A 10,235-nucleotide genomic window follows, 5' to 3' on the forward strand; every position below is an offset into this window, starting at 1 on the left:
TCATTTGCAACCAACACTCCATCGAGCAAAAGTCTACCAGGGACGAAAGCACTCTGATTATTCGACACAACGGAGTCTAACACTCTCTTTAACCTGGATGCAAGCAGCTTTGATATCACCTTGTAGATGCAACCCACGAGACATATAGGTCTGTAATCTCCCAGCCCCAATTGGATATCACCTTTTGGAATAAGCATAATGAAAGATGAAATAATCGCCTTAGAAAGCCTACCATTGTTGTAAAAATCCCTGAACAGCTTAGAGAAATCATCTTCCAAAAAGCTCCAGCATCTCTTTATGAAATTCAGATTATAATCGTCCGGTCCTGGGCTTTTAGATCCCTCACACCCCCACACGGCGGCTTTAATCTCAGCAGTAGAAAAAGGAAGCTCTAGGGAGGCTGCTTCGTCGACTGTAATGGACTTGAACTGAATTCCCGATAAACAAGGCCGCATAGAGTCCGTCTCAGCATACAAAGAAGAAAAGAAACGCCTAGTTTCCTCCTTCACTTCCTCGACAGATTCCAGTAAACGCCCCTCCACTAAAACAGAGCCAATATGATTTCTGAGAGATCTCTCCTTTATGCAACTGTGAAAGTACTTACTGTTGGAATCTCCATAGCTATCCCACTTAATCCTGCTCTTTTGCCTCAATATATTCTCTTTTAAACTCATCTTCTTCCACATCTCGCTAATGGCACAACTCCTCTCTACTACCACCTCTTCAACCATATCCTCCCTGCAAGATTGAAGCAAAGCATCTGCCTTATTGATGTTATTAACTTCCTCCCTTATTTCCAGCTCGATTTTGCCAAACTGATCCACGTTCCAAGTTCGCAGACAAGCTTTCAAGATCCTCAATTTTTCTTTCAAGACAAAATCGCTCCTTCCCTCTACCTCAATACTCCTCCATTCCTTTTCAACAAAAGGCAAAAAGGAAGGATTGTCGAACCAGTTATCATTAACTCTGAAGGGTTTTGGGCCCCAATCTGAGAAGTCAGAGATTAGCCAGATTGGGCAGTGGTCGGAAACGTCACGAGGGTCTATGCGTTGGCCAGTAATGCCCCAAGCAGTGATCAAAGAATCCGAAACTAGAAACCTATCGATGCGGCTCATGGATAAACCGTCGCCACTAAACCAGCTAAAACGTTTCCCTCTGCATTGAACATCAATTAGGTTCGAACCATGAATAAACTCGGCAAAATCCCTCATCTCCTTCCTCCTGCTACTAGCCCCGTGACCACGCCTTTCTCTGATGCTAGCCACTGCATTGAAATCCCCAGCAATACACCACTCCCCATCTGAAAAATTCGATTTACAAATCAGCAGATCCTTCCATAACTTCCTTTTTAGCTTAAGAGAGCAAGGAGAATATACGTTCACCAGATAGAAGTATAATCCCTTCTGGTAGGCTTTGATCCCTAAAAATCCTTCCCCTCTAAAAGAGAAAAGCACCTCACACGCTTCTTCCTTCCAGATGATTATCAATCCACCTGACGCTCCTCTGGACTCTGAATGAGACCACCCCAACTTCTCATGAGGCCACAAGCTGTTGATAATAGCCAAATCCACATTTTCCAATTTAGATTCTTGAATCAAGAAAAAATCTGCCTTCCCATTTTTCACTATTTGACCTATCCTCTTCATCTTAATAATGCTACCTCCTCCCCTTATATTGAAAGATCCGATGATCATGATCCCGCAATTGTTTTCTCCTTCTTTCCCAGCTTCTTCTTACTATCAACATCTTCTAATTCTAATATCTTCTTCCTCAAATTCTGCTGGCCTCCGACTAGCTCTGCGCCGAAGTTAGAAATTATATTCATCAGCTTTTCTCCGACATTTGATTCAATCTGGTTCCAGAAACGAATGTTTCCTTTAACTACGTCAGAATCGGACATCTGGTCGCAACATAAGATGGACCCCCCTGAGAATGAAGTGTCGTCCTTCTTAGAGCTCGAAGAGATAGAGTTAATAGACTCAGAGATTTGAGATAATCTTTGAGTGGATATGGGCTTCCCAAGAGGGGATTCTGTAGGCCCAACCCGCAAACAATTATCCGGGGCCACCACTTCAGAAAGAGAGCGCTTCTTGGGCCTAGTAACCTTAACTGCCTTCGGCCCAAACAAGGCCTTTACTTTCAACACCTTTTTCGCAACAAACTTTTTCTCGTGATTTCCCACCTTCTCTTCCGCTTCTTTGAAGAACGTGTCCACCGAATAGTCATCTCTTCCATCCTCGTTAGAAGGTTCCGCCTTTGAGGGGCCACTCCTGACAGGCAATCCTAAATTCTCTCCCTTAGCCTCCCTAACAGCTTTATCAAAAGATAGACCCCTGTTCTCCTCCATAGCTCCTGACACACTTTTACCCTTAGTCCCCTCACGCCGTAAATCACTCTTCTGCGATACGTCTAATATGATTTCCTCGTGATAAACGTCATCACCCTTTGGCCCTCCTGAATGAACTGGAGAGACACAAAACTCACCTTCTTCTGGGTTACCATCGTCCAATTTACTCCATCTATACTCCGAATCGCACGAACAATCAGATGAAACTATCTTCCTAGCAGACTTGTTAAGATCAATACGTAGAGGCCCATGAACATCTTCAGTCATTTTAATTCTAAATACTGTTCCATTAATTCGAACACTGAAAGATTCATTCAAAACCGAAGCACAAGTCGTTCTTACTAAGACCCTTGCTATATCCATGCAATCCCCTTTTAAAGTGTTATCATCACAACACACATACTTTCCTACCATTTTTGCAAGCAGTTCAAAAAACTCAAAGTTCCAAGCATGGCAGGGGATCCCGTAGATCCTTAACCATGTTGCTCTCTCTTGATCAACATCCTCTTCCTTCCATTCCCTTATCTCTGAAAACCACTGTGTCCACCAACTCCTTCCTTCACTGATGAGATCCAACGTAGCTCCCTCCTCCAGATCTTCCAACAGGCATAAATTAGCTCCCAAAGGAGTTGCCTTGATAGAGAAATAACCCTCCACTTCAAAACTTGTTTGAATGTTATAAGACATCTCTGGGTTGACCAACACTCCGACAAAAGCTTTCCTAAAACGTGCCATATTCTCCGGACCAGAGGTGAAGTTCAAATGGCACACCTGTTTCTGTTGCTTCTCTCCTCTTACAATGTTTGCAAAAGAAAGATTTCCTACATAAGAGTCCAACCTGTGTCCTCTACTCGTTTCCTGGCCATCTCGACCCTTATAAGTGATTCTTCGGTTCTCCCTCAACCCCCCGTTCGATCTAGCCCCTGGAACTGAAAGCTTATCATTGTCTCTTCTTGTAAAACGAGGCAGATTTACATGAATCTTTTTTCCATCCACCATTATGTTGTCTAGCTTGACGGCGAATAATCTTCCGTCTCCTACCTCCGCAAAACGAGCGAAACCGAATCTTTTCCCATACTTGTTTCTCCTAGGTGATATTACCACTTCAACAACGTCACCCACGCACCCGAACAGCTCGAAAATCTCCTTAGAAGAGATTATATCCGGTATCTCAGAGAAAAAGAAGGAAGTGTACAAGTCCCCTTTCTCCTCGTGAGCCCTGCTTCCTACCGGGAACACCTCCCACCTTGGTGCCAGATTCTTGAATCTACTCTTTCCCACCCTTTTCCACTCCTTGACGTTTTCTTCCATTATTCCAGCTAACTTTTTAATTTTGGGTTGAATACATTTTATTACTTATTAATACTTAAACCCGTGCGAGGCACGCGTTAAATATTTTCTAAAAAAATAAAATATTTGAAAACCCTTATAATTTAAATTGATTATTCATCATAAATTTATTGGACTCACATAAAATTTATAGTAAGCAGATATTTAGGAAATCATAGTAATAATTATATTATATTAGAAATGTACAAATTATAATTTATACATGTCCGTACTGAAAAATTCATTTATAATTTATAAAGAATTCAATTCTCAAAATATAGTAATGTACAAATTATTTTGTGTAATTTGAATAACATATAATGATATAGTAGCATTTATTTCAACATAATTATTTTCGTACATAAAAAATAAACAACTGATATAATTTAACCAAATGATTTTAATCAAAAATCAAAAATTAAATTCATTATCTTTTGAGTGTTTCATTTCAAATTTTTGACATCTACCACTAAGGAAAATAAGTTAAATAATGAAGCACTATGAAGAAATAGGATGAGGCCGAAAATTATTATGTATTCTATTGATGCTCAAAGGCTGATATATGTATACACAATGTACAACTTGTCTTACATCAGGGTAATTACACCAAATCCCTGGAAATCATCTAAAAAGGGGAATATAATTGAAAGCAATTGAAATCAAATAATTATACCATAAAGACAATAAATGAATATCAGCTAAATTAGTTTTCAATATTATTCTAATTCTAATATCCCCCCTCAAGTTGGAGAGTGGAGATGGAGAACGCCCAACTTGGACAACAAAGAGTCAAAATGACGTTTTTCTAGAGCCTTTGTTAGAATATATGCGAGTTGTTTGGAAGTGTGAACATACAGAGGTTGGATGTTACCCTTGACAATTTCATCTCGCACATAATGGCAATCAACCTCAATGTGTTTTGTACGTTCATGGAGTACTGGATTGTTGGCAATATGAAGGGCAGATTGGCTGTCTTAGTAAAGAGTCATAGAGTCGACATGCTCAACACCAAGAGAGCTCAACAATCCTTTCAACCACTTGAGCTCGCAGGTAGCTGCAGCCATGGATCGGTACTCAGCTCCAGCCGAAGATCTAGACACTGTAGTTTGCTTCTTAGTCTTCCAAGAGATGGGAGAACTGCCCAACATCACAAAATAAGTTGTCACAGACCGTTTAGTGAGAGGACATCCTGCCCAGTCCGCGTCACAGTAGGCATACAAATGTAGATCAGAATCAGTTCTTAGATGAATTCCTTGCCCAGGATTACCTTTTAAGTAACGAACAACCCTAAGAGCTGCGTTCCAATGCTCAATCTTTGGATTCTGCATAAATTGAGCGAGAATGTGAACACAATATGACAACTCCGGGTGAGTAACAGTCAAATAGATAAATCGTCCAATGAGACTCCTATATCTAGTTGGATCTTTGAGGTCTGCCCCTTCAGCAAGGGCCAGCTGATGGCTCAGACGTGTAGATCGCTTCTTGATTCTGTGTCCCCGACCAAGAAGTTCTTCCGTTTCAATACTTTGCTCACCTTCTTCTACGTATTATGCTGTCTCAGTTTGCGACTCTAGAGTATGTACTTCCTCATGACTCTCAATGCCCTCAACATCATTTCTCAAAGTCGCACCAGCAGCCCCCAAATCACCCGTAGTCACGACATTTCTTGTCTCATTCCTTTCCTCGTATTCATCAATTGGATCAACCGGCCAGCCCCATTCATCTATGTGTGTTTCACTTACATTTTCTTTGCTAGAAAAAGGGAATACATCTTCCATAAATTTCATATTCCGAGATACAAAATACTCTTCAGTTTCAATATCATACACTTCCCACCCCTTTTTCCCATAGGGGTAGCCTATAAAAATACCCTTCTGACTCCTACTATCAAATTTATCTCGTCTCCTGTTCTCATTGAGAGCATAACACAAACATCCAAATGTCCTAATTTGTGTATATGTAGGCATAGAATCAAACAGCACCTCATAAGGAGTTTTCCCATCAAGTAGCACAGAAGGAGTTTAGTTAATCAAATACGCAGCAGTAAGTATACACTCTCCCCAGAACTTCAAAGGCAAATTGGCTTGAAACCTTAATATCCTTGCCATATTCAAAATATGTCAATGTTTTCTTTCTACCCTTCCGTTTTGTTGTGGTTTATAGCGAATTGAAGTTTGATGGAGGACACCACTTTCTTGAAAATAACTTTCCAGTCCTCGAAACTCAGTTCCATTATCACTTCTTAAAACTTCAATTTGTTTGTTATGTTGCCTATTTACCATAGCAAAAAAAATGTTTAATAATATGAGGAACTTCATCTTTTGTTTTCAACAAGTACACCCATACCGCACGCGAACAATCATCAACTATAGTCAAAAAGTAAACAACACCAAAAGAGGCATATGTTCTATAAGGTCCCCATAAATCACAATGAATCAAATCAAAGCAATTCTTTGCATTATTGTCACTCAACAAAAAGGAATCTTTTATTTGTTTGGCTTTAAAACAAACATCACAAGTCTTTATTCTACTATTAATATCTTTTTCAGTTACATCAGGCAACATACTAGTTATCTATGATGGGTGTCCCATTCTTCTATGCCATAACTCACAGAATCCAACTCCATTTGCTTGGTTTGCACGAACTGGTGTCACCACACTAAGCACATAAAGCCCCTCAGATTGTTCACCCGCTCCAATCGTCATCCTCGAAGTGCGGTCATGTATAACACACATCGTTTTAGTAAAGTGAATAATATAATCAGCATCATGTAAAAGTTGAGATATTGATATGAGATTGCAATTCAATCTAGGGACAAAAAGAACACGCTTCAACATCAACTTGTCACCAACAGTGACTGTTCCTACTTTCGTTGCATATGTTTGTGTCCCATTGGGTAATCCAACAGGACAAGGCTTTATGTCTCGAACATCATTCATGTACGCAAGAGCGCTAGTCATATGATGGGAGGCACCCATGTCAATGATCCATGGATTCTTACCTGCCAGTCTTGTACTCATCCCACGTTTTTGTGCGTTAATCGCATTGAGAAGAGCATTCTAGTGCTTTGAGCTCAATCCCAGCAAAACTTGATCATCTTCATCCTTTCTATCATTCATCACTGCTTTAGTGTCATCAACAACTTGTGCCATATTCACCTTTGCATTATTGCCTCTTCCTTTTCCTGCACCACTAATTGGTTGATGCGTCTGCTTTCCGCGTCCAAGCTCACGACCTTCAGATCGTGGTCTTTCTCCCCACCAATCTGGATAACCTACCAACAAAAAACATGAGTCGACATCATGCCCAAGACGTTTGCAATGTGAGCATGGTTTCTGCGACCCTGTATGAGATTTCTTTTCCCATCCTGACGTTCTACTGGACTTAACAGCAAAGGCGATTGGATCTCCACGTTCTTCCTTACCTCGCACCATCACGCAAACTCTCTCCTCTTGCACCACCATCTGGTTTGCTCTGTTCAGATTCGGCAGCGGGTCTAGACTCAAGACATTAGACCGTACGGTCCTGAACCGAGAATCAACAAGGACCATCAAAAACTGGTGAAGCTTCTCCTCTTCTCTCTTCTTGTTCAGCGCTGCAGACATGCCGCGCTTACACCCATTGCATGTGCAAACGGGTATTTTGTCGAAATCGTTCAATTCATCCCACAGCTTCTTAAGCCGTCCAAAATAGGTCACAATCGGGTCTCCATTCTACTTGCAATTCGCCAATTCAGACTTTAATTGTTGGATGCGAGGGCCATTTGAAATAGAAAACCTTTGTTCTATATCATCCCATAATTCTTTCGTATTCTCCCTGTATTTGATTGTCGATCGAAGTTTCGGTTTAATCGTATTGAAAATCCATGAAACAATCATGGAGTTGACTGTCCACCAATCATCAATTTCAGGAGCAGCATCATCTGGTTTTTCAATTGATCCGTCAACGAATCGAAATTTTCGTCTTGCCTTCAAAGAGCCTCGGATTGCACGAGCCCATTCATCATAATTTTCACCCTTCAATTGTACCTGGGTTATGATATTTCCTGGGTTATCACTTGAATACAGATCGTAGGGAGAGGTCTGTTTCTTCAATTGATACCCACTTTCATCTTTGTTGCCATTAGGCATGGCAACGGGGCGGGTCGGGGACGGTTTTTACCTCCTCCAAATCCAAACCCGAATCCCCAATCAATCCCCGTTACCCACCCCAAACCCAAACGGGGATGGGGAATTAAAACCCAAACCCGTCCTTAACGGGTTCGAGTTGGGTTCGGGTATCCCCGCCCCGCCACCATATATTTCGTAAAATTAATTTTTTAAATAAAAATATTTACTTTTTCAAAAATCAAATCACATTATAAATAACAAAATAAAACAATCTCAAAAAATTTCATACATATATTTCAAATATTTAAAATAATAAATACAAATCAAATTATTAAAACATTAGCCACGTATTTAATAATATAAATTATGAAATATAAATAATAATGTACATATTGAAATAAACGGGGCGGGTTCGCGGACGGGTTCGGGGTGAGTACTAGTGTCCCCATTACCCGACCCATCCCCATGTTTTCTAATCGGGGAAAACCCAAACCCGAACCCAAACTCAGTCAAAGCGGGTTTTCCCCGTCAACTTCGGGGCGGGTTCGAGTGGGTACCCGTGGGTTTGGATTTTATTGCCATGTCTAGTTGCCATCATCCATTTTCTTAGAATCAAGCTCTGATGCCATGAAGAAATAGGATGAGGCAGAAAATTATTATGTATTCTATTGATGCTCAAAGGCTGATATATGTATACACAATGTACAGCTTGTCCTACATCAGGGTAATTACACCAAATCCCTGGAATTCATCTAAAAATGGGAGTATAATTGAAAGCAATTGATATCAAATAATTATACCATAAAGACAATAAATGAGTATCAACTAAATTAATTTCCATTATTATTCTAATTCTAAGAAGTAGGATGAGGCAGAAAATTATTATGTATTCTATTGATGCTCAAAGGCACATATATGTATACACAATGTACAACTTGTCCTACATCAGGGTAATTACACCAAATCCCTGGAAATCATCTAAAAAGGGAAATATAATTGAAAACAATTGAAATCAAATAATTATACCATAAAGTATATGCTAAATTAGTTTCCAATATTTCTTAATTCTAATACACTAAATAAAACATAATGTGTGAATATAATAGTCTTATATTTTTGTAACAAAACTTGATTACCATAACATAAGCTATGATATGTAGGGTTTTGTTTAGGGAAAAAGTCCATCTCTTTGTTTTTTTCTTCATATAAGAAATTTCCATCGGATAAAGTAATTTTTTAATGAATTTATGTAGCATATTTCTCTTATATATGAAAAAGAAATATCCATTTCAATAAACTATAAAGAATGAAAGAATGCATAGCTATTAAAATCTAAAGATTACCAAAATGTTTTCACTTATTTTCATGTTTTGATTATATCTTTAGGGGAAAAAATAAACTATTTTAAAATATGAAACTTTTCTAAAACAATATTGTAGAGGAAATCAGAGTCTTGCGAGACAAAGCATGAGTGATAAAATTCTTAACTATTATTATATTTAGATTAGATACTAAGAGATACCAGAATACGCCTACTATGATAAAAATTGTAGTTAATAGCATTGTTGAGATAACAAAATACGCCTACTATGGAATTGAATTTTCGATCACTTGAAGGGGTAAAATAATATTGTAGTTAATACAATAAAAATTAAGCTCAATCATCTTAAATATAGTGTTTCTCTGAGTAGAAAGTAGCAACAGATAGTTTTAAAGTAATATATTTATCATGTTGTGCAAAACTTAATCATTAACAATGCAACACTATTTGATAGATACATAATAGTGTAAGAAAATAAGAACTTACATATAGGCAACCACCGTGTCATGATTGCAACAGTGTCATTATTGTCATTATGAGATTTTATCTCAAAATCTTTCAACATAATAAATTTAGTGTCGGTTCTGATATCTTACAAACAATTTCGACAAACAAAAGATAGTACTTCACATTGCAAAAGTTTTACATTTTGTCATGGATACAGTTATGCTGTAAACCTTGAAAATTGCAGAAAATTATGGATAAAGTAAATGTAACTGATGTAAGCATTTATATCATTATTTGAGACTAACCAAGTTTCATACAAATTCATATCATACCATATATCTAATTAACAGCCCTACGGTTAGTCTTTCTCAACAGAAATAACAAAGTCACTGGAAAACAGAATAGACCACTTGCTATAATTGTTAAGCAATGAAAAATTTATCATCACCCGAAAAGTGTTTGGTTTGATTGAAGTAAACCAGTATTGCTCAAAACATTTTTGTAATATGTGTTATTAAATGTATTCGTAGTCAAGGATGTCAAACTCGCGAGTCTACTCAGACTCGTAAAGAGTTAGTAGACTCGACTCGCAGACTCGTACGAGTCTATGGAAAATTAAAAATGACTTTCAAAAACTTGGAAGTTACACATATATGACACACACATGTATTTATAAACTTG

The sequence above is a fragment of the Vicia villosa genome, unplaced genomic scaffold, assembly GCF_029867415.1.
Source record: "Vicia villosa cultivar HV-30 ecotype Madison, WI unplaced genomic scaffold, Vvil1.0 ctg.000024F_1_1, whole genome shotgun sequence".
NCBI classification, from domain to species: domain Eukaryota; kingdom Viridiplantae; phylum Streptophyta; class Magnoliopsida; order Fabales; family Fabaceae; genus Vicia; species Vicia villosa.